General features: G+C 47.4%; 1 long non-coding RNA gene across 2 annotated transcripts; it reads right to left on the bottom strand.

Moving 5' to 3' along the window:
* Positions 1-404: 404 nt before the first annotated feature.
* On the bottom strand, positions 405-25,042 carry LOC142502232 (uncharacterized). 2 transcript variants are annotated; one of them, XR_012803684.1, is made up of 5 exons: positions 24,423-25,042; positions 16,540-16,735; positions 16,137-16,310; positions 14,989-15,093; positions 405-690 (listed from the first exon to the last, which is right to left on the bottom strand). It is a non-coding gene; the product is annotated as an uncharacterized LOC142502232 (long non-coding RNA). The 2 variants fall into 2 exon arrangements; XR_012803683.1 differs by having other exon boundaries at positions 16,137-16,735.
* Between the last annotated feature and the right edge of the window lie 421 nt (positions 25,043-25,463).

The raw sequence follows: 25,463 nt of genomic DNA, 5'->3' as shown, positions 1-25,463 counted from the left end.
CAAGCATGGTGGTGGGAGTGTGATGGTTTGGGGCTGCTTTGCTGCCTCAGGACCTGGACGGCTTGCAATCATTGACACAAGATCAGCTACCCAGATTAAAAATAAAAAAACAATAAAACTTTATTAAAGTTTTATTGTTTTTTATTTTTAATCTGGGCAGCTGATCTTAGATCAAGAAATAGTCATCTGTTTGGCAAGTGAAACTGTTGGGACAATTTGTCCGCAAACTCTACACATGGAAACATAGAGTGCATTCTTGTAGAGGATTCTTTGTTTGTATCTTCTTTGATCATACCTGGTATTACTGTACATATCCTCATGCACCATGTTACTTACCTGAAACTATAAATAAGAGATAAAATAATGATTAGGATGAGCGATTTATAAAGTTTATTTCTGTTTAATCATTGACACAACTATGAATTCTGCATTGTATCAGAAGATTCTAGAGGAAAATGTCACGCCATCCGTCCGTGATCTGAAGCTGACACGAAAGTGGGTCATGCAGCAAGGCAATGTTCCTAAACATAAAAGCAGATCTACAAAAGAATGGCTGCAGAAGAAGAAATTCCACGTTTTAGAATGGCCTAGTCAAAGTCCGGACCTAAACCCCATCGAGATGTTGTGGCAAGACCTGAAGCGAGCTGTCCATGCAAAGAAGCACTCAAATGTCACTGAGTTTAAGCAGTTCTGTAAGGAGGAATGGGACAAAATTAATCAAAACCGATGTGAGAGATTGACCAGCCATTACAGGAAACTCTTAGTTGAAGTCATTGCTGCGCAAGGGGGTTCCACCAGGTACTGAATCTAAAGGTTCACATTCTTTTTCACACATGGATATTGAATGTTGAATCATTTGTGGATAAATAAATGTTGAAAAAGTATCATGTTTTTGTGTAATTTGGTTGATCAGGTTATCTTTATTATTAGGACTTAGATTAAGATGTAATGTCATGGAACATGGAACAGAAATACCCATATCTGCCTTCTCAGTTTCAGCCCCCCTTCCCTTGGCAGTTCCCCCTGCTAGCTGCACTAGGATGTCACTTTCCTTGCAGTTCACTCCCAGTGCAGATGGAATGGATACACTATGTAGCCCTTTTTCCTTCCAGTCTGTCATACCCCTGGTTGCTCTGGCAACATCTCCAGTCCTCCCAGCTATGGGCTTTCCCATTTTCCCCCCCTGTCTTTAGCTGACAGTTAGTGCAGTCTCACTGAACCTTTAGTGTGACCCTTGCCCCTCACTTCCTTTTCCACCATAACCTCTGGATGAGTGAGCACTCTGCTGTAAATTCCTGTACTGGTAGGATTATCTTTTTCACCTGCCTTTAACTACCAAGCACATAGAGAGACATTATCCCAACACCTACATCTCTACACAAGTACCTGTTTTTTACCTGCTTTCCACAAATAAAGTAAAGAAAAGAAACAGACTTGTTGTGCTTGGAAAAGAGGGCCGAGTTTACACTATCTTGGCTAAATCATCTTACATATTACCCTGGCTTTCAGAATAGTGAAAAAGATACCGTGTGCCTTACAGACACTTACAGGAGCTGCTACTCCAGACTCCATGATAACACAGAGCAGTCTTTGCAGACAAAAAAGCACCAAGCAGCTTACACTGCACAAGCAGTCTTTCAGACAGGGCAGCAAGCTTTAACCAGCAAACAACCTTGCACACGAGGCAGTAGCTTTGCAGACAAACAGTGCTCCTTACACAAAACCTAATTGCCTTTCTCTGTCTGAGTTCACCATCTGCACAGCCCCATAGTGGGGAGCCACCATCTCACCTACCCCTGCGCACATCCCCACGGCTAGCACCATCAAGGGCCACGCTACCGGACACCCGCCAGGACACGGGTCAGAGCCACCGGACACCTGTGAGTACAGCTACCCCCACGCTGAACGCTGAAGTACACCGCTCGGCATCATCTGAGACAGTCGCCCATCGCTGACACAGGTAACAGACCGCACGCCACACGCACTGGCTAAAGGCCAACACACACCTACAGCATGGCAGAACTCAGAGCCTCAGCAGACATCACGCAGGAGAGCGATCACTCAGACACAGAGACCGCTGCGCAACTGCAACAGGCGCAGGCAGACCCAAGGCCCAAACGGACAGTCACACTGACACAAAAGGCCCGTGAAAAATACGAGACTGACATTGAAGCGCAACCGCGCTAAATTAGAGTTGGCCTGGAACACTACCATACTTGGGATACGCAATGTCGCCGCCGCTGGCAATTCTGTACAACAGCTCGAGCAGGCAATAACTCAATTAAAGATAGACCACTTATGCTACCAAGGGCTATCAGAGGCATACGTCACCTACCTGGCCAGGGCTAATACCGGCGAAAGCATGCATGAAAGGGACTTACAGCATAACATTGACTCGACACGTGACAGCCGCATGCGAACCTCTATCACGGAAGCCGAGAGTAAGAGGAAAGACCTTTTGCTGGAAACCGCATCGCAGCGCTCAAGCACATCCAGGCATTCTTCAAGGTCCAGCGCTAGCACCAGCGCTACCAAGGCGCGAGCCTCCGCAGAGGCCGCACGTGCCAGGGCCGAATATGGTCGGAGAGAGGCAGCCGTAAGGGCAGAAAGAGCGCGCATAGAAGGAGGAGCAGAACGCCGCCGCTGTCGCTGCTACCGCCGCCGCTGCCAATGCCGCCGCTGTGCGCAGAAAGGCGAATTAGACGCGGATCTAGAAGCTCTCAGCAAAGAAGAGGCCGCCGCCGCGCCACAGGATGGCGGGGAGCAACCGTACAGACGGATTGCCTCAGAGGATCCAGTCCAACGCACTGAAGACTACGTAAGGAGCCTCTTCAGTGTAAACACCAGCGCACCATCTCAACGCGGAGGGAGTGACTCTACAGACACCGAAGACTTGCTAGGTCCACGAGGAGAAGACGCTGCTCCGTCAATGGTACATGCTGCCTGGGATAGCCACAGCCGCAACAGTGATCCACACGCCAGCGCGCACACGGATGCACTACAACGGGCTCGCCATCCAGGTACACCCACACGGGAAAACACAGCCCCTCACACCGACCAGCAGTCATCACGCGTCCACGCCAAGGAAGAGGCGACCACGCGGACCCTCCCAGCAACTACCTCAGAACGGGACAAACACGCCGATGCCTCAGGCCTGACAGACATAGCCAAGTACATGATCCGGCGTGACCTGGTGCAAGCAGGGCTCATCAGCTTCGACGACCGCCCTGAGAACTACCGGACGTGGAAGTTCACGTTCAAAGACGCAATCCACAGCTTGGACTTCTCAGCAAGGGAAGAGCTCAACCTGCTATTCAAGCTCCTGGGGAACGAATCCAGGGAGCACGCGAAGAGACTTCGGGCGGCAAACGCGAACCAACCCCAAGTAGGTCTTGACTTAGTGTGGGAAAGGCTAGAAGAGTGCTATGGTAGCCCCGAAGCAGCCGAGGATTCGCTCTTCAAAAGAGTCGACAGCTTTCCCAAGATCACAACTAAAGACTACTCGAAGTTACGAGAGCTCGGGGACCTGCTGCAAGAGCTGGAGGTTGCAAGGAAAGACCACTCCTTAACAGGTCTCAACGTCTTGGATTCAGCTCGTGGAGTGAGACCCATCTTGGAGAAGCTACACTAAAACCTCCAAGAAAGATGGATCTCACAAGGCTCCAGATACAAAAGGGAGAAGCAAGTCGCCTTCCCCCCATTCTCATTCTTCTTGAGCTTCATCCGCGAAGCGGCAAGGACAAGGAACGATCCCAGTTTCATCTTGGGTGCGCAAACCACATACAGTGCAAGCAGCCTGAGGAACGAGAGACCAGTGACGAGATATGGTAACACCCAAACACCCATCTCGGTCCACAGGACGGACGTGCCTCCCATGACCCAAACTACTCCCGATCAGTCGGTCGCCGGAGGCGAGGAACCAAGGGACCCAAACAGGGAATGTCCCATACACAAGAAGCCACACCCACTCAACAAGTGCTTTGGGTTCAGGATGAAGTCCCTAGAGGAACGCAAGAGGTTGCTTGGAGAATTCAGAGTTTGCTTCAGGTGCTGCGGTTCCACGACTCACCTAGCCAGGGACTGTAAAGAAGAGATCAAATGCACAGTGTGCGAAAGTGACAAGCACGTGACATCGTTACACCCAGAGGCGCTGACACTCCACCAACTCAACAACCCATCCTCCGTAGCGGAGCATGGCGGGGAGAAAGAAGAAGGAGAGTCAACATCTCAGCGCACTGAGGTTTGCGGAAAAGAAGGTGACAAAATGTCCTGCTCCAAAATATGCCTTGTCGCAGTGCACCCCCAGGGACAACCTGAGAAGGCTATTCGGATGTACGCAATCCTCGACGACCAGAGCAACCGATCGCTGGTCAGGTCAGAGTTCTTCGACATGTTTAACATACAAGACGGTGCTTCTCCTTACACTCTCAGAACGTGCGCAGGGCGAATGGAGACCACAGGGAGAAGAGTGAATGGCTACACCATATGCTCAATAGACGGCAAAGTGAACATGCCCCTTCCCACACTCATCGAGTGCAGCCAAATGGCCACAAACAGGGACGAGATTCCCACACCAGACATGGCACGCCATTACCCGCACCTCAAGGGAATAGCCAACTACATCCTGCCGGTAGAACAAGGCGCCAAGATCTTGCTGCTGCTCGGCAGGGACATCATGAGGGTACATAAAGTCCGTAAACAGCATAACGGACCCCACAACGCGCCATACGCCCAAAGACTTGACCTAGGATGGGTGATAGTGGGCAACGCGTGCACCGACAAAGAGCACGGGTAAGACTATGTTGACGCCCGCAGAACGGTAGTAACAGAATGTGGACACACATCTCTCTCTGAACCATGTCTTGGCCATCTCCAAGTGACCGAAGGGCCAAGTGAAGAGAAAAGACAAGGTCATAGCCCTGAGGTCAACAAAAACATCCTTGCATCGGGGGGATGTGACAATGGCCTAGGATGCTTAGCGGTTCAGATAACCAAGGATGACGAGTCGACTCCACTGAAGGAAGAAAGTAACCTCCCAAAGGTGACCGACAAAGGGGTCATCCAAAAGACAATAAACAATCGGACGATCCTCTCGCGAGCAATGGCACGGCTAGGATGTACAGTCGTTCCTCTCCACAGAGTATCCAGCGATAAAGCAGCCAGCTGTCACGGCTGGCATAACCGCAAAAGATTGCGCCCTACAGGTGAAGCCACAGTGCCAAAAAGACTGTCCTCTCACACGTCTAAAAAAAAGTCAATCTCAGAGACATCTCATAAAGGGATTTACTAGGGCAAAAGAGACTGTTTTTCGACATGTCCTTAACAGAACTCCCTCCTACTGTCTCTGTACGTTCTCCTTACCTACCAATTAGATTGTAAGCTCCTCGGGGCAGGGACGCCTCTTCCTTAATGTTATGTTTATGTCTAAAGCACTTATTCCCATGATCGTTTATTTATATTATCTGTTATTTATTCGATTACCACATGTATTACTACTGTGAAGCGCTATGTACACTGGCGACACACTTTATTCGAGCTCGGCTAGTCCCACGAATTCGGGTATACCCGGGTGTATTGAGGTTTGTGACTGTTTTCTGCCCGAGTGCATTGGGTTATTTTCCAGGCAGGGATTGAAGCATTTTATTCCCGCTGGCTGCAATACTGCACAGTATATATATATATACTGCATTACAATTCATGAATTTATGCCATCTGGTAGACACGCGAAGCATTGCAGCCTATTAAATCCTAATCATTATCATTTAACAGATCAGCCGCCCGTCAGCCAGGCATGAACCCAGGCTGGGAAGGCAAACGCAACGGGGCTTGTCAGAGGTGAGGAGCGGCGCATTCCAGGTATCTGCCAGGTACATACCGGGTATTTGCTCGAATAAAGTGTGTCGGTGCAGTACATTAATGGCGCTATATAAATAAAGACATACAATACAATACATGTCCAAGGAGAGAACAACCTCCTGAGGGCAGTCAACAAAGAGATACAAAGGCGTATCACCAAAATACGTGGAAACGTTCTCTTGCAAGAGGAATGCACCAATGACTTAGGGTGCACAGCATTCCAGACCACAAAGGACGACGACAAGCAAATACCATTGATGGGAGATGGAGAATTCCTGATGTCAACGGTCAAGGAGCTCGTCAGAAACGGACCTGGCAGTTGGGCGAACCCGCTACCATTCCGTTCACCAAGAAGGCGCTTCCCAAACAATGGAGAACATACTATCTCTAGGTTCACTTCGCACCTCTGCGACCTACAAAGGGAACCAAAGACCAAAAACAATTTTGTGGCCTTCATCCAGAAGATATTCCTTACCGGCCACGCAAAGCCAGCACCTCTAATGAAGGAAGGTGAAGAATGCCGGTACCTCCAATCATCTGGGGCCTACCACCCTCAGGAACCCGATCAAATCCGGATAGTGTTCAGCCCCAGCGCTCAGCTCCAGGGAGTCTCTCTGAACGACGCCCTCTTTACTGGACTAGACACGACAACCAGTCTTCCAGGAGTGTTGTTCCGCTTCCGCAAGGAGCCAATGGGCTCCGCCGCTATAGGCTTTCAATGGAGCAACTCCGCCATTGAAGTCAATGGGGACATCACAATTTTCACCATACTCCGCCTGGTTGATCGGAGAGGGCTGGGAATGGCCATGCAGTCATACCGGAGCAGTGACTACATGCGACCAAAATCCCAGCCCTCTGGTACTCACAGAACCGGAGATATAGGTTTACACTTTATACACTTTCGGACTTAGCCGTTTCAAAGCCACGCGGCTTTCCACCATTAGAATCAATATGGCCTGTGCCTCCATAGGAAATGCATGGGCCGGTGCCGCCATAGGAATCAATGGGACCTCCGCTACCATTAGAGTCAATGGCGCGACCCTCGTGGCGAGCGCGACCCTTTACGGGGGTCCTTAATTCTCGGACCCGGTGGTGGTCGAGTGTGGGGGTTCCTAGGGTCTAGGGGCAAAAAGAATTTTATTCCTGGGTGCCCTAGAACCTAAGTTTCCCACGCCAATTGTATTTGAACTTGAACTAGTGTGATCAAAAGCTCTTTTTTAGATATTGTATCCGCTTCTGCGGTCTGCGGTTTGGATGGCTGCCAACCCATTCCTGGAGGTCAGCGTCGGGGAATTCCCACTGAAATGAATGGCTCCATTGACTTACAATGGGGGACCGCCGCTCCTCCTCTCGGGCGCCACCTGCAGGTCTTCTCTGATTGTCCTGGAACTAGATTCCATATTCCTCTTTCTCCCTTTGCAGCTTATGGGATTCATTTCTCCCTAGTTAGCTGCCTGTTATTTTCCCTGTCCCAGCAGCTTGCTGCATGTGTAAAAGGCAACATTTTGATACACATGTTGTTTACATAGTCATAGCCAGTGAGTTGCTATAGCAACCTCAGCCTCTCTTTCAGAATGGGCTAGTCCTGCTCTCCCCCTCTGCCTTGCTCACAGATGGTCTGTCCCCAGACTATCCTGCTACCCAGAATCCCTCTCACTTCCTTTCACCTTCTACATTGGCTGAGTGAGTACCTTCTGTTATTCTCTCTACTGGCAAGGCCTCATCCTTTTCACCTTTCCCCACTATCAAGCACACTCAACATAGAGACATTCTCCCACAACACCATCATCCACAAGTGCCTTTGTGAATCTATGCTTTCCCCAATAAAGTGAAGAAAAAACAAAGTACTTGTTGTGCTTGTAACAGGAACGAGTTGAAACTATCTGGGCTATTCATACTAAATGTGACTCTGGCCTCAGAATAGTGAAAAGGATGACTGTGTGCCTTACAGACACATACAGGAGCTGCAACTCAAAGACTTTATGCTTACACAGAGCAGTCTCTGCAGACTGACAAGCAGCAGCCTTACTATCAACAATCAGCTTACACTGCACACAGCCAGCAAACAACTTTGCACACAAGGCAGCAGCTTTGCAGACAGACAGTTCATAGCACACAGAACTTTGATTGCCTTTTTCTGTTTGAGTTCACCCTCTGCCCAGCTCCGTAGTGAGGAGCTACCATCTCACCTACCCCTGCGCACATCCCCCCTGTTAGCGCCACCAAGGGCCACGCCACCGGACACCTGCCAGGACACGGGTCAGAGCCACCGGACACCTGTGAGTACAGCTACCCCTACGCTGAACGCTGCAGGATACCGCTCGGCATCATCTGAGACAGTCGCCCATCGCTGACGCAGGTAAAAGACCGCATGCCACACGCACTGGCTAAAGGCCTACACACACCTAAAGCATGGCAGAACTCAGAGCCTCACCAGACATCACGCAGGAGAGTGACCACTCAGACACAGAGACCGCTGCGCAACTGCAACAGGCACAGGCAGACGCAAGGCCTAAACGGACAGTCACACTAACACAAAAGGCCCGTAAAAAGTACGAAACTGACATTGACGCACACCGCGAAAAGTTAGAGAAGGCCTGGGAGGACACTGGTCGTGAAATATGTAACGTTGCAAGTACTAGCGATCAGGAGAGACAGATTAGGCAAGCGATATCACTATTAAGGTCAAGTCACAAACGCTACCAAATGCTGTCAGAAACATATCTCGCCTACCTAAAAAGAATCAACACGGAAGAAAGCCTCAGGGAACGTGACCAGCAGGAGGCAACCGACCTGGAGCGCGACGGCTTCTTGCAGACCACCATCACGGACGCCCAAAGCGAGAGAAAAGAGCTTCTCCTGGAGACCGCATCTCAGCACTCCAGCACATCCAGAAACTCGTCAAGGTCAGCAAGGTCAGTGCAATCTCACGTGTCTAGCGCAAGTGCAAACGCCACCAAGGCGCGAGCCACCGCAGAGGCCGCACGTGCCAGGGCCGCATACGCTCAGAAAGAGGCAGCCATGAAACTAGAAAGGGCCCGCATAGAAGAGGAGGAGCAGACAGCCGCTGCCACTGCCACCGCTGCTGCCACCGCAACTGCAGCCACTGCCACCGCTGAACGGAAAAAGACAGAGGTGGACGTTAACCTAGAGGCCCTAAATCAAGAAAGGGAAGCTGCTGCCGCCATAGCCCAAGCCGAAGTCTTAGAAGCAGCCACGCAACAGGATGGCGGGGAGCAACCGTACAGACGGATAGCCTCAGAGGATCCAGCCCAACGCACTGAAGACTACGTAAGGAGCCTCTTCAGTGTAAACACCAGCGCACCATCTCAACACGACGGGAGCGATACCACAAACACTGAAGACTTGCTAGGTCCACATGGAGAAGATGCTGTTCCTTTAAGGGTACACACTACCTGGGACAGCCACAGCCGCAACAGTGATCCACACGCCAGCGCGCACACGGATGCACTACAACAGGCTCGCAATCCAGGTACACCCACATGGGAAAACACAGCCCCTCACACTGACCAGCAGTCATCACGCGACCACGCCAAGAAAGAGGCGACCGCATGGACCCTCCCAGCAACTACTTCAGAACGTGACCAACACGCCGATGCCTCAGGCCTGACAGACATGGCCAAGTACATGATCCAGCGTGACATGGTGCAAACAGGACTTACCAACTTTGACGACCGTCCCGAGAACTACCGTATGTGGAAGTTCGCGTTCAAGGACGCAATCAAGAGCCTAGGCGTCTCAGCTAGGGAAGAACTCAGACTGCTAGCCAAATGGCTGGGAAAAGAATCCATGGAACACGCGAAGAAACTCGTGGCAGCAAATGCGAACCACCCCCAAGTAGGTCTTGACCTAGTATGGGAAAGGCTAGAAGAGTGCTACGGTAGCCCCGAAGCAGTCGAGGATTCGCTCTTCAAAAGAGTCGACAGCTTTCCCAAGATCACAGCTAGAGACTACTCGAAGTTACGAGAACTCGGGGACCTGCTGCAAGAGCTGGAGTTTGCAAGAAAAGACTTAACAGGTCTCAACGTCCTAGACTCAGCTCGTGGAGTGAGACCCATCTTGGAGAAGCTACCCTTCAACCTCCAAGAAAGGTGGATTTCACAAGGCTCCAAATACAAAAGGGAGAAGCATGTCGCCTACCCCCCATTTTCAGTCTTCTTAAGCTTCATTCGCGAAGCAGCAAGGACAAGAAACGACCCCAGCTTCATCTTAGGTGCGCAGACCACATCCAGTGCCAGCCACCCGAGGAATGAAAGGTCAGCAGCGAGATACAAGGATGCCAGAACACCCATCTCTGTCCACAGGACGGACGTGTGCCCCTACGACCCACGCGAGTCCCGACCAGGCGGCCGTCAGGAACAAGAAACCAAGGGACCTTAACAAAGAATGTCCTATACACAAAAGGCTGCATCCGCTTAACAAGTGTATCGGATTCAGAATGAAGCCCATAGAGGAGCGAAAGAACTTACTCAGGGAATGGGGAGCTTGTTTCAAATGTTGTGCTTCCACAGCTCATCTATTCAAGGACTGCAAAGAAGCTATGAAATGCATAGAGTGCAATAGCGACAGGAACATAGCCGCTTTACACCCAGAGACTATGAAGCCCAGATCTAGCAAGGCCCCTAACCCTACGACAAAGCAGGGCGGGGAGGAAGAAGAGTGAGATACACCCCCTCGACGTCGGTAGCGTCCAAATGCACAGAGGTATGTGGGGAAAGAAGCGATGGTAGATCTTGCTCTAAAATATGTCTTGTAGCAGTGCACCCAGAGGGACAACACCAAAGAGCTAAAAGGATGTATGCTATCATCGACGACCAGAGCAATCGGTCGCTGGTCAGGTCAGAATTCTTCGATATGTTCAACATACAAGACAGTGCCTCTCCTTACACTCTCAGAACGTGTGCAGGGCGAATGGAAACTACAGGGAGGAGAGTGAATGGCTACACCATATGCTCAATAGACGGCAAAGTGAAAATGCCCCTTCCCACACTCATCGAGTGCAATCACATGGCGGAAGATAGGAGCGAAATCCCCACACCACACGTGGCGCGACACCACCCCCATCTCAAAGCTATTGCCGATCGTATCCCACCACTAGACGAAGGCACCCAGATCATGCTGCTACTTAGCAGGGACATCATGAGAGCACACAATATCCGCGAACAGCAAAACAGGGACCACAATGCCCCTAGCGCTCAAAGGCTCGATCTAGGGTGGGTGGTAGTGGGAGAAGTATGCATAGACAGGATACGCGGACCCGACAACGTAGACGCCCTATGAACAAACTTGTTGGAGAACGGTCGTGCATCTCACTTCAAACCCTATCCGAACCACTTCCAGGTCCATGAGAAGCTCGAGACCAAAAAGACATATGGAGACGCGCTTGTGACAAACAAATACACTGATGACCTAGGGTGTACAGCGTTCCAGACAACAAAGGACGATGACAAACAGGCGCCATCAATGGAAGATAAAGAATTCATGAGGTTAATGGATAAGGAGCTCTTCAAGGACGAATTAGGCAGTTGGGTGGCCCCACTACCATTCCGCTCACCAAGAAGACGCCTCCCAAACAACAGAGACCACGCCATGTCTAGGCTCACTTCGCTTCGCCGTGACCTACAAAGGAAATCGGAGACCAAGAAACACTTTGTGGCCTTCATGCAGATCTTCCTCAGTGGTCATGCAGAATCGGCGCCCCCACTGAGAGAAGACGAAGAATGCTGGTACCTCCCGTCATTTGGCGTCTACCACCCCCAGAAACCTGGCCAAATTCGAGTGGTATTCGATTCCAGTGCTCAGCACCAGGGAGTCTCCCTAAACGATGTTCTCCTCAACGGGCCGGACCTGACAAACAGTCTTCTGGGCGTGTTGATCCACTTCCGCAAGGAGCTTTTGCCATAACAGCAGACATTCAACAGATGTTCCACTGATTCCTTGTGTGAGAAGACCATCGTAACTACTTAAGATTCCTGTGGTACCAAAATGACGACATAGAAGACGAAATCATGGAGTACCACATGAAAGTACATGTCTTCGGTAACAGCCCATCACCTGCGGTGGCTGCCTACAGCCTCAGAAGAACTGCTCAAGACGGAGAAGCAGAGTTCGGGAAAGACGCGAGGAACTTCGTCGAAAGAGACTTATATTTGGACGACGGATTGAAATCAGTCCCCACCGAAGAAGCCATAGACCTACTCAAAAGGACACAAAAGATGTTAGCAAACGCCAACCTAAGATTGCACAAAATAGCTTCCAATAGTGCCATAGTGATGAAGGCGTTCCACGCGCATGATCATGCAAACGATCTCAAGAATTTGGATCTGGGGACCGACACGCCTCCCATACAGCGGAGCCTGGGGATAAGCTGGAATCTTAAAACAGACACATTTACATTCCAGGTAGCCATCGAGGAAAAACCCTACACACGACGCGGAGTCCTGTCCACTATTAACAGTCTTTACGATCTGCTAGGATTCGTAGCTCCTGTCACTATACAAGGGAAGTCTCTTCTCAGAGAAATGACCTTCGAGAAGCAAGGCTGGGACACCCCACTACCTCCAGAAAAACGGAAAGAGTGGGAAACGTGGAAGTATTCCTTGAAGACCCTTGAGCAACTTCAGATCCCACGCCCCTACTCGCCCATATCTCTAACCGCTGCACACAGCAAAGAGCTTTGCGTGTTCTCAGATGCCTCCACAAATGCCATAGCAGCAGTGGCCTATCTAAAAACCACGGACGTGGGTGGAAGATACCATATCAGGATCATACTTGGCAAGGCTAAGCTGGTGCCACAACCCGACCACACCATACCCAGACTCGAGCTATGTGGCGCAGTGTTAACGGTAGAACTGGCAGAACTCATCGAAAACGAGATGGACTGCAAACCAGATGCTGTCAAATTCTACACAGATAGCAAGGTGGTACTAGGTTACATATGTAACAAGAAAAGAAGATTCTACGTATACGTGGCCAACCGCGTAGAAAGAATCAGGAAGTCAATCCGATCAGAACAATGGCACCATGTGCCCACAGACCAAAATCCTACAGACCATGCCACAAGATCAGTACCCGCAGCGCAATTGCAGAATATGTCGTGGCTCACAGGACCCACATTTCTTATGCAGCCCGCGGAAACGCCATAAACCCCAGTTGGCGACTTTGAACTCGTGGATCCCGAAGAGGATACGGAGATAAGGCCTCAAGTATCCGTGTTACTCACAAATGTACTGTAAAGGAACGCATTTGGATCACGTCGATTCCATCACTTCTCAAGGTGGACAGCCCTTCTGCGAGCAGTAGCCCATCTCAGGCATATAGCCTTCTCCTTCCGCCAGACACCAGATGGTAAAACAACCGGCTGCCACGGCTGGCACTTCTGCAAAGAGTTGCGCACCGTGGAGGAAGTTACAAGGGCAAAGGAAACTGTTCTCGGTCATGTTCAGAGAGAAACGTATGCAGAAGAAATCAGTTGCATTCGTGGAGGGAAGAGTGTCCCCAAAAACAGCCCACTTTGGAAGTTAAATCCCTTCATTGACGATGACGGTCTCATGAGAGTAGGAGGCCGCCTCAACAAGTCCCAACTTAGCAGGGAGGAAAGCAATCCTCTTATCATTCCTGGTTGGCATCACATCACTACTTTGTTGGTGTGCTACTATCATGAACAAGTCATGCATCAGGGACGACACTTCACTGAAGGCGCTATTAGGGCATGAAAATGTGCGTGGCCAGTAATCTCCACAAATGTGTTAGGTGCCGAATGTTGCGAGGCAAAAGCCAAGACCAAAGGATGGCAGACTTACCTATCGACAGACTTATTATCAAAACCATCCCAAGCGAAGATGAGAGGGTCCGCAAGGTAGAAGTGCGGGTGACCCAACGTGGGATTGTTAAAACCTATTTAAGACCCATCACAGAGATTATCCTCCCAATGACTAAATCGGACAATAACAAGGAAGAACTGACTACCAGTTCCGTGGACTCTGAGAGACATTGTGGTGCATCAAGCTAACCTGGAGCTCTGCATCCACTTGGCCTCCCTTACCGAAATGGCCAAAGGAATTTAAGCTGGTGGTACCGGCCGGTATCACATCGTTATGTGGATATGAACTTTGCATTGTTATGTTGTTGTATTGCACATATGTTCCACATATTCGAGGAATATAGTGGTATCTCCAGATACCAGACGGGGAGTGTCCTGGAACTAGATTCCATATTCCTCTTTCTCCCTTTGCAGTTTATGGGATTCATTTCTCCCTAGTTAGCTGCCTGTTATTTTCCCTGTCCCAGCAGCTTGCTGCATGTGTAAAAGGCAACATTTTGATACACATGTTGTTTACATAGTCATAGCCAGTGAGTTGCTATAGCAACCTCAGCCTTTCTTTCAGAATGGGCTAGTCTGCTCTCCCCCTCTGCCTTGCTCACAGATGGTCTGTCCCCAGACTACCCTGCTACCCAGATTCCCTCTCACTTCCTTTTACCTTCTACATTGGCTGAGTGAGTACCTTCTGTTATTCTCTCTACTGGCAAGGCCTCATCCTTTTCACCTTTCCCCACTATCAAGCACACTCACCATAGAGACATTCTCCCACAACACCATCATCCACAAGTGCCTTTGTGAATCTATGCTTTCCCCAATAAAGTGAAGAAAAGACAAAGTACTTGTTGTGCTTGTAGCAGGAACGAGTTGAAACTATCTGGGCTATTCATACTAAACGTGACTCTGGCCTCAGAATACTGATATCAGACCCAAATCGCCAGAATCCCCATAGGATTGTATGGAGCTGCCATGGCGGCCTATGGGAAACGGCAAAATGGAGCCTGCAAAGGCGGGAAAATGGAACAAAGGTCTACAATCACTTCCTAACTATTAACCCTTCTCCTCCCGAATGGATCCCAGTGTGAGTGTTGGTGCAGACACTGGAATGGGGAAAATACATTATTACAGGGTAATACACATTTGAGTGCTGGAGCAGGATAAAAACACATTACTGGACTGCAGTCCAGTTAACCTCTTGCCTCCCAAGTGAGGTCAGGGGGTGACCATATGGGGTGCAACCCCTTTAATACCGGGCCAAACCCCCTCTCCCATGACAAGCAGTAACTAGTTACCATAGCGACTGAGGACGCGATCTTCCTGCACATGGATTGGCTCTCTGACGTATCTGCGTGCGCATCACCCGATTTCAGTTTCAAACACAGCTGAGTGTATGACGGCTGTAGCGCGACATAGGAGACATTGGGACAGATCATGGGATTACTTTTCACGACCAATCAGAGTAGCTAATTGTCAATTAGGTGTGGGTTCTGAGGTATATAAGGTTTCCACGGCCAGTAGTCTCTAGCACTACCCTGAGGAAGGTCCCATGAGGACCGAAACGTTGGTCATGTTTGTGCTGTTGTATATCTGATTACAGGTCTTTTTTCACTTACCACCGAGTGCTGTGTTTTGTTTGCTCTTGTTAGAGTAGACTACCTTCTTCTATTTTAACATGGTTCCTTATAGGCTTAAGCTTGCTGCATGGTCACAGCTTTGAGCACAGCCAGGGTTAAGGTGCATACCCAGAAAACCCACCCACAGACAGCTGTTTCGACCTTATTGGGTTGGTTAACAGTGTAGGGAACCATGTTAAAAATGGTTTTTGAAGCAAAAAGTGGCACTGTGTGCTCATTTGGGTCATGTTTGCATAATGGGGGATTTTAATTATCCTGACAGACTGGGGCAATGAGATTAGCGTTACAACAAAAGGGAACAGGTTTTTGGGGGTGCTTAAAGACAATTATATGACACAAATTATTGAGGAACCAACCAGGAGAGGGGCAGTACTGGATTTGGTCATATCAAACAATGTAGAAGTAATAGCAAATATTCAAGTCCTGGAACATTTGGGTAACAGTGACCATAACATGGTCTCATTTGAAATAAATGATCAAAAAACAGATTACTTGGGTTCAACATAGACCTTAAACTTTAGAAAGGCACATTTTAATAAACTGAGGACTAATCTACAAGTAATTCATTGGTATAATTAGACTGTAAGCTCCTCGGGGCAGGGACTCCTCTTCCTTAATGTTACTTTTATGTCTAAAGCACTTATTCCCATGCTCTGTTATTTATTTGATTACCACGTGTATTACTACTGTGAAGCGCTATGTACATTAATGGCGCTATATAAATAAAGACATACAATACAATAAGTGAAATATTAGTGCAAAACTAGCGCTCGCGTGACAAACAATAATAATATAAATTAAACAACCTGTACCGAAGAGTCCAAAAAAAGAGTCCAATGAGCTGCCCAAAAAGTCAATCTGGTTATCTCACAACCAGTGATGGTAATGAGAGTAATTAACCTCTTGTGGCGCTATGGATAGAAGCAGCTTGCACCTAAATGAAGACTTTAGATAATATCCAATATCCTGAAGATTCGTACCTCATAGAAAGGGAGACAAAAAATGTGGAAAACATCACAATAGTGAATTACCCCAATAACATAGCACAGTTATGCTGCTAGAGCAATTTAATTCTCCAAATTGGAGGAATATATGAATAAAAGTAGTGTACACAATGTACAGCAACAACAATAATACACATAAAATGGTGCTCCTTGCACTCCAATAAAAGTTGCTCCGCCGAGTGGGAAAAACTAGAATCCTACTCACCAAAGGTGACTTGTATATTCGCCTTAGTGTGGAGTATTCACTAGCTGAAGTGCACCGCTCACAGTCACGTATACAGCGTCAGTAACCTCGAGGAGTTCTGCCGTCCGGACTCAATGTCTCTGGGATCTCCTCGATCAGATCCCCTGCTGACGTCACCACAAGTGTTGACTGCTACGGTGTCCTCGCTGTGCCACAACTTCCAGTAATACATTGGGATGATGTTTTTGCATGGAAAAATGTAGAAGATAAATGGGCAGTCTTTAAAACATTGTTAGAAAAGCACACTTATCAGTGTATACCCTTGGGTAATAAGTATAAAAGAAATAAGTCAAAACCAATGTGGCTAAATAAACAGGTAGGGGAGGAAATGAACAAGTAGAGGAAGGCGTTTAGTTTCATTCAAATTGGCAAAAATGGATAATGAAAAAAGGATTGCAATAGAAAGTAAGGTCAACCCTAAAAAGTTCTTTAAGTACCTTAATAACAAAAAAATGAGAAAAGAAAATATAGGACCCTTTCAGTGTGAGATGGGTAGGCAGATTATTGGAGATAAGGGAAAAGCAGAGGCACTAAACAAATTATTTGCCTCTGTCTTTACCAGGGAAGAATCAATGTCAATTGTAGTGCCGCAGGAGGAAGCCACAACCTCCATATTGGTTAACTGAGGAAGTTCATAGGCGGCTTGAAAAAATTAAAGTAAACAAGGCACCTGGCCCCGATGGCATACATCCAAGAGTTCTCAAGGAGTTAAGTTCAGTAATAGCCAAACCATTATATTTAATATTCAAGGACTCCATTTCCACAGGCTCAGTACCACAAGAGGTTGGTGTACAAAATAAAGAAAATTGGACTCAGTAATAATATATGCACCTGGATTGAAAACTGGTTAAAGGGCAGACAACAGAGGGTTGTCATAAATGGAACTTTTTCAGGTTGGGCTAAAGTCGTGAGTGGAGTACCTCAGGGATCGGTACTGGGACCCCTGCTTTTTAACTTGTTTATTAATGACCTTGAGGTTGGGATCGAGAGCAAAGTCTCCATCTTTGCTGATGATACTAAATTGTGTAAGGTAATAGAATCAGAGCAGGATGTAATTTCTCTTCAGAAGGACTTGGAGAGACTGGAAACGTGGGCAGGTAATTGGCAAATGAGGTTTAATACAGATAAATGTAAGGTTATGCATTTGGGATGCAAGAATAAAAAGGCGACTTAATGGAGATATATTGGGGATTCCTTGATGGAGAAGGATTTAGGAGTGCTTGTAGACTGCAGGCTTAGCAATAGTACCCAATGTCATGCAGTAGCTGCAAAGGGAAACAAGATCTTATCTTGCATCAAACGGGCAATAGATGGAAGGGAAGAAAACATAATTATGCCCCTTTACAAAGCACTAGTAAGACCACACCTTGAATATGGAGTACAATTTCGGGCACCAATCCTAAGAAAAGACATTATGGAACTAGAGAGAGTGCAGAGAAGAGCCACCAAATTAATAAAGGGGATGGACATTCTAACTTATGAGGAGAGGCTAGCTAAATTAGATTTATTTACATTAGAAAAGAGGCGTCTAAGAGGGGATATGATAACTATATACAAATATATTCGGGGACAATACAAGGAGCTTACAAAAGAACTATTCATCCCACAGGCAGTACTAAGGACTCGGGCCATCCCTTAAGGTTGGAGGAAAGGAGATTTCACCAGCAACAAAGGAAGCGTTCTTTACAGTAAGGGCAGTTAAAATGTGGAATTCATTACCCATGGAGACAGTAATGGCAGATACAATAGATTTGTAAAAAAAAAAAGGTTGGACATCTTTTTAGAAAGGAAAGGTATACAGGGATATACCAAATAAGTATACATGGGAAGGAGTTTGATCCAGGGAATAATCCGATTGCCAATTCTTGGAGCCAGGAAGGAATTTATTTTTCCCCTTATGAGATATCATTGAATTATATGTCACTGGGGTTTTTTGTTTGCCTTCCTCTGGATCAATAAGGAAGTATAGATATAGGATAAAGTATCTAAATTTAGCATAAATTGAACTTGATGGACGTACGTCTTTTTTCAACCTCATCTACTATGTACTGTGTCAGCGGTGCGCAAACTGGGGGGCGTGAGACTTTTCAGGGGGGTGCAGCATTTACAGAGGTCCCGCGCTGAAAGCGCGAGGCCTCTGTAAACGTACCCGGCTCCAGTCACACGTCTCTATGACAACGCGGCGTCAAATGACGCCCGTTGTAATAGAGACGTGACGTCAAATGACGCTGCGGGTAACGTCACATGACCCCGCAGCGTCATTTGACGCAAAATTAGAGGTGAGGGGGTGCGCGAAGAGGAGCAGAGCAGGTAGGGGGGCTCAGCGCAGGGAGTTTGCGCACCGCTGTACTATGTAACCTCCTGGACCTGGTCAGTTACCATTGTTCAATACCCCATGAGGTTGCCACAGTTTCCTGTTGCCTCAGAAGACCAGGCTCAAAGGGGTTAAGTTCAGGGTACACACAGAAACCACAGTGACAGAGGTTTCTAAAATGGCGGCAGATTCCCGTAATACAATCCTGTCTAGTTATCGTGTTTATATAATTACGCAGAGCCAACAGGAACTAAACAGATGGAGGTTCCCATCACCCCTTTCACCACAGACTCCGTATTTATCTAGCTATATGGAGGCCTGGCAGTCTATTAAGAGTAACATAATCTCCCCATTTTCCACAGACAATTATCCTTAGGCTTTGTATACACGGAGCTGTGATCAGGTTACTCATCAAAGCATTTTATGACTAAATAATAACTTTAGGGCGCGACCTCCGACCTTTAGAAGGAACCCGGCCGTCATTTCTGCTTTCTACACTGAAGAACGTTGCTGTCCCAAACCAACGAACCCAATATCTCTGACATTTTTGTTGTGCCCCTTTCATATTGTCTGGCCAAATATTTGGGTGGTTGCATATTAGGGCCATTGTATTCTGTGAAACCCTTCAGCGCTCCTGGAATTGTACCATGGAATTTGTGCAGAGCTTGCTGGAGGGTGTGTGAGCGCTGACATTTTAATGGGGAATGGACGTAAGATCACTTCAAATCCCTGTCCCTATTTCGGTCCCAAAATTACATATACAGTATTTCCACAAATGTTTTGGTACCTGATTTACAACCCAGTCTGATTATGTGAAACGGAGGGAAAGATCTTTGGAACACATTTTAAACCTGTAATGCTACACTATTTATATAGCATATACTGTACATATGTGTAAATGAAAGGAATACATGAATTAGAACCATATACCTTAAAGTACAAGAGTGAGCTTTTACAAGTAAGGCCTTGATTATAGCAAGTGCTGCAGGGCGGCAGCGCTATTCTGTGACGTCGCCCAGCGCTGCCGCCGAGCGGGGTCTGGATTATTCCGGGAAGGGAGAGCAGGAGAGGCTTGGAGGTGTGGCCGTGGGCGGTTTGCTCTCATTGGCTGAACCGCTCACGTGACACGGCCGTCGCATGAAAAAAAAAACTTATTTGTCTGTCTCTTCCCCAACGTGCGCATTGCAAGTACGGTGCGCCGCGACCGTCACTATAATCACTTGCATTGGATGCAAGCTACCTTGTGTTGGCGCGGCACGGCGCCGCTACACGCGGCGAGCTTTTTTGTGTATAATCGCGTCCTAAGGTGGGGGACCTCTGAGGCCTCTCCATACATCAGAGAATTCCTAGTGGCCTTTACTTCCGTTTTTTCACTCAAAGAATAAACATACATCAGGGGTGCGCAACTCCTGCCCTCAAGGGCCACCCCCAGGCCAGGTATTAGAGATATCCCTGATTCAGCACAGGTGGCTCAATCAGTGGCTCAGTCGAAGATTGAGCCACCTGTGCTGAAGCAGGGATATCCTGCAAACCTGATCTGTTTTGTGGCCCTTGAGGACTGGAGTTGGCCGCCCCTGACACAGAGTAATACACCGTATCAATAAAGAGATAATGCTCCTCCGTATCTCTACAAACAGTATGACAAGAGAATGGCTGCTCCAAGGAGCTTACAATCTAACCAGCGAAGGGAAAACAACGCAGAAATAAATGCATAAAACAGAAGTTCTTTTTGAGATGAATTGGGTAACCAGCAATAGGTTCGATCGGGGCACTATCTCATGGAAACTACCATTGCAACCTCAAGGCTTCACGATTGCTGCCCAAGCTGCAGAAAGGTATCTCATATTCGGCATTTCCCTTAGTTTTGTTATGTCATCAGTGATGCAGAAAGGAGCCAAGCACACCAAACGACTGGAAAATTCACAATGTAGCAAAAAAAAGGTTATTTAATGACTAAAGAGTCAGAGTTGCAGCCAACGTTTCGGTGCACATGCACCTTCATCAGGGGTCCTTGACCAGGATTTCTTGCTTTTAGCACCCAGTTTTTCCACTCTCCTTTACCCTAAACCGCTTTTTTAGGGGCATCCCAAGTTGCTTTACCTGATTCTCTCCTATTTTTACATTAGTGATGCTGAAACAGGCATCTAGAACAGGGGAGCGCAATCTTTTTTCCTTGCGCCCCCCTGCTGTCTGTCCCCCTCTCCTCACGCCCCCCCCCCTGCTTACCTTGCCCCAGACGTCCTGGCGTCACGACGTCACATGACCCCATGGCGACGCGTGACCAAGAGCGTCTGAAACAAGGTAAGTAGAAGTTTACAGAGGCCCTGCAGCTCCCCGGCATTCATTTAAATGTATTGAGGAAGCGTGCGGGGGCCGATGTAAACCCCGCACCCCTCGCACTGAGTCTCATGCCCCCCACTTTGCGCACCGCTGATCTAGAATATTCATCATTGCAGAAAAGTATTTTGCTTTGTTTTTGCCCCTCCGACGGCTAAAGTGAACTAATGGCAGTGGCATGTTTAATAGGTTACCCTTTTTTAGTGCCACGGACCACTGCCACTTCTGGTCCCCGGTTACAGGAAACGGAAGTAGAGGGCACTTGGTCGGAGCTGTTATCACGATCTTCTGACATGCCAGGGACACTGCGTTTCTTTCTTATTTACAGGTTTGAAGCAGTGAGTCTCCGGAGCTGAACTGTGTTAATTTCTGCTCTGGGGACTCCCTGCTTCCAGAGATACTTACCTCCCTGCTCCCAGAGATACTTACCTCCTTGCTCCCAGAGATACTTACCTCCCTGCTTCCAGAGATACTTACCTCCCTGCTCCCAGAGATACTTACCTCCTTGCTCCCAGAGATACTTACCTCCCTGCTCCCAGAGATACTTACCTCCTTGCTCCCAGAGATACTTACCTCCCTGCTTCCAGAGATACTTACCTCCCTGCTTCCAGAGATACTTACCTCCCTGCTCCCAGAGATACTTACCTCCCTGCTCCCAGAGATACTTACCTCCCTGCTCCCAGAGATACTTACCTCCCTGCTCCCAGAGATACTTACCTCCCTAGTGGTGCCGGTATCCATGTGAAGTTTAAATGTCCCAGTCACGCTGGCCAATAGGAAGCAGCGACGGCTTCTCATTGGTCCACAGGACATTTAAAGCCGCCATTCTGTTAGGCACACAGATTCTCTGACTGCAGGGATACCGGCACCACTATGTAGTTAAATATCTCTGGAAGAAGGAGGTCTTCGGAGCTGAAATTAACACAGTTACCACAGTTCAGCTCCACAGACCCCTGCTTCAAACATGTAGCTAAAAAAATATAATAATGTATTCTGTTCTGCAGCTTTAAGTATGTGAGATTTAAAAAAATATTAGACAAGTATAAATCGTATTTTAAAAAACATAATTTACTTTTAATGTCTATAGTAACCAAATGCTTTGGAGTATGTTAAAGCAGCAGTCCTAGCTGACTTTTTATTTATTTAGTTTCCCCTTTAATATGTGCATCAGTACAATCCACGCAATGATAAGTAATTAGCTAAGTTGCCGATCGATCCGTTCTCCTGTGATCGATCGGCGAAGATTCGGCTCGGGGGTTCACTAAATGGCTGTCAGTGCAGCAGGAGAGGACCAAAGATACAAAGTTCTGTGGGGAAGATCATGTGACCAGGCAGTCACTAGCTACAATTGGTGCACTGCTAGAGAGGGCAGGGCTAAAAAAAGGGGTGTGCCAGAGCCTGCCTCAGAAGGGGAAGGGGGTGTGACTTTGTAAATGGTTATACGTTAAAAATGTAATTCAGCGTTGTTTTAAAAAAAATGCTACAAATATTTTCCCATATTACAGAACTGATTTTTTTTTTTTAAACCATACATGTTGGATAGTGCTGGGTCTGCATCTTTAAGATCTTTAATCTACTTTGAGATCAAATTGTTTTGTAAACACGTCTATGTTCCCAGAATCTGTTAATCCAACCAATGTTTCCTTTATTTATGTGTAGACTAATTGTGCCGCCATCGTTAACCAGGGAGATACAGGAAAATAACAACACTTTAACACATAAGATAATAAATATTTGGGACCCACAGTACTGTATATAGAAATGTTTTCACGGAAACATTTGTTTTTGTTTTTTTTACTTTAACAGTGATTAAATATTTTCAACATTGATAAAAAATGTTTGCAAGAAACCATTTTAAGGGCTTTGCCCTCCATCTCTTTCCTTCCTAGAATAAAGAGCTATGGGATCAGGGTGAGACGTGCTGAAAATCCATAGAGATCCTCTGTCATTATGGAGCAGTTCAGCTGTTTATTGTCAAGAGGAAGTAGAAAGTTTAGTCTCTTCCCAAACAGACCTCCCCACATGGCATTGCAGGGGTTAAACTTCTACATCTTCACTAGATGGTTGAGGTTACACATATTCCTTGGCCATGGAGTTCATCCAAGTTCCTCCTGCTCGTCTGTCTCCCTCCCCCCCTGCCATTCTTTCTATCGTTGTTTAAAGGAAATGTCCTTGAATTGTCACCAGAGGTCAAGCCCCCTTTCTAAGCTCCCTGTCCCGCTTGCTATTGTAAGCAGGCTTTGAGGCCTGGCTTTTTCTCTGCACCTGTGACAATTACCCTGTGTTAGTCAAGCTTGCAGGAGTCAGGTCAAGGGTCAGGCACAGTCAAGAGGGATGTACCTTTCAGGCTGCTAAATCTGTTATCATTTGCCTCTAATGTGATAGCTGTCTGTCACTCAGGGATCGGGCTGCGTTACACCTACGTGGCCACTTCCACACAAGTGGCACTGCTCTTTGGCACGTGAAGACAGGACCATTTGAAGAAAGTTGAGGGCCCTAATTGATTTCAAGTTACACATTTCTAGGTTTATTTTGTTTTATTTTTTTTGTAGATATTCTTGTGTTTTTATTTTTATTTTTTATAAATGTGCCTCGCAGCGCCCGTAGAACCATGCATGCATGTTCTATGATGTATGCATCATATGTTTTTGGCAACTGGCACATTTGATATAAATATTCTATTTTATTGTACTTGATGTTGTAGCTGTATTTAATGGTTATTTAATTAGTTGGGCAGGTTCATGTGATAGTTAGGTGTAATTGAATTGAAAGATGTGCTGACTGTATGGGTGTATCTGATGTAACATGGTGTTCACTTAGATTGTAAGCTCTGCGGGGCAGGGATCTTTTCCTATTGTCTGATTTTCTTTTTTGCACTTAATGTATTATATTTCCCTGTATTGTATCTTTTGTAAATCTCTGAGTACACTGTTGGCGCTGCATCAATAAAGATTTACATACATACGATTCCTAAACTTTTCCGTTAAAGGATTGCTGAATGGTTAGCCTCGTACTGTATGTGCTGAATGGTATTAAACCAATGTTGTTAGCAATAGTGCAGAGTATGAACTATAAGAGGTATGGTGCACATTGTACTTCTGTACTGGGGACATTAATAACTAAGGTCGCACTCATGGTGGGGGCGTTGCTGTGTGCGTGCACTTGCGCACGTGTTCACTTTCAGTACTCTTACCTTATTTCCTATTGCAGTTCCGACGCTTCTACATTTTGGCCTGACAAGTAAATCTGTGAGCTGCTTCAGCCAATGAGGGCGAGCCAGCTCTGTAACGCGTTTGTCACGCCCCCGCCAGGCCCGATCGCCTCCCCAATCTCCTGCAGCCTAGTGCACACATCGCTGGGGCGGCAGGAGTGCACGCTCTTCTGGAACCAGGGTCACATGGAGGATGTGAATGACTCCAGTGGTTTAACTCGTCCCCTTTTGAAAGCACACAAAGTCCTTCTATTTTCTTTAACTTTATTGGGGGAGTCAACAGAAATATAACAGGCACTTGCTGATGGTGGTATGTAGTGAGAGAGTGCTTCTCTAGATTAAGGTGCCTTGGTATGGGGGGAAGGTAAAAAAGGATTGCCTTGCAGGTGGTGTAATGGAGGGTAGCATGTACTCACAAAGCCAGCTTGTAGGGAAAGAAAGACACTTTCCTGTGGCAGGCAGGAACAGTCTACGGACCAATGTAACTGCCAGAAAGACAGGGGAGCTGGGCTGAACCAACCTTCTAGCTAAGAAGATTGGAAGGTTGCCAGGGCAACCAACTAGGGCCCTGTAAAGGTGGCATATGTAGCAATAATGTTGCATTTCACACAGGCAGCTAGCTGCTGGAACAGGAGAAAAACATGCAGCTTAACTAGGGAGACAGTTTACTTGAAAGCTGCAAAGGGACACAGAAAATGCGTAATCCTGTTCCAGGACACACGTGGTGGCGCGCACGGTAGCACACGCCCACACCGCCACCATGAGCGCGGCCTAATGCTGTACAACAAGCCTGACAAAAATGACTTTCAGTATGTATATGTGACAGGAGTATAATTTGTGTATCTCTGTCCTATTGTGCCTACACACAAATTTACAATATAATGACATGGGGCATAATGTATTAGTACAAATAAAAGTTTGTTTTGACATACAGCACTGGTTATAGCTTCTCCAGCCTAGGCTGCAAATACTACATGCAAACAGCACATTGACACCGACCATAGAATACACAATACCATGCAT

Source organism: Ascaphus truei, chromosome 9, assembly GCF_040206685.1.
Source record: "Ascaphus truei isolate aAscTru1 chromosome 9, aAscTru1.hap1, whole genome shotgun sequence".
Lineage (NCBI taxonomy): Eukaryota > Metazoa > Chordata > Amphibia > Anura > Ascaphidae > Ascaphus > Ascaphus truei.
This window is presented reverse-complemented; position numbering and strand designations above follow the sequence as displayed.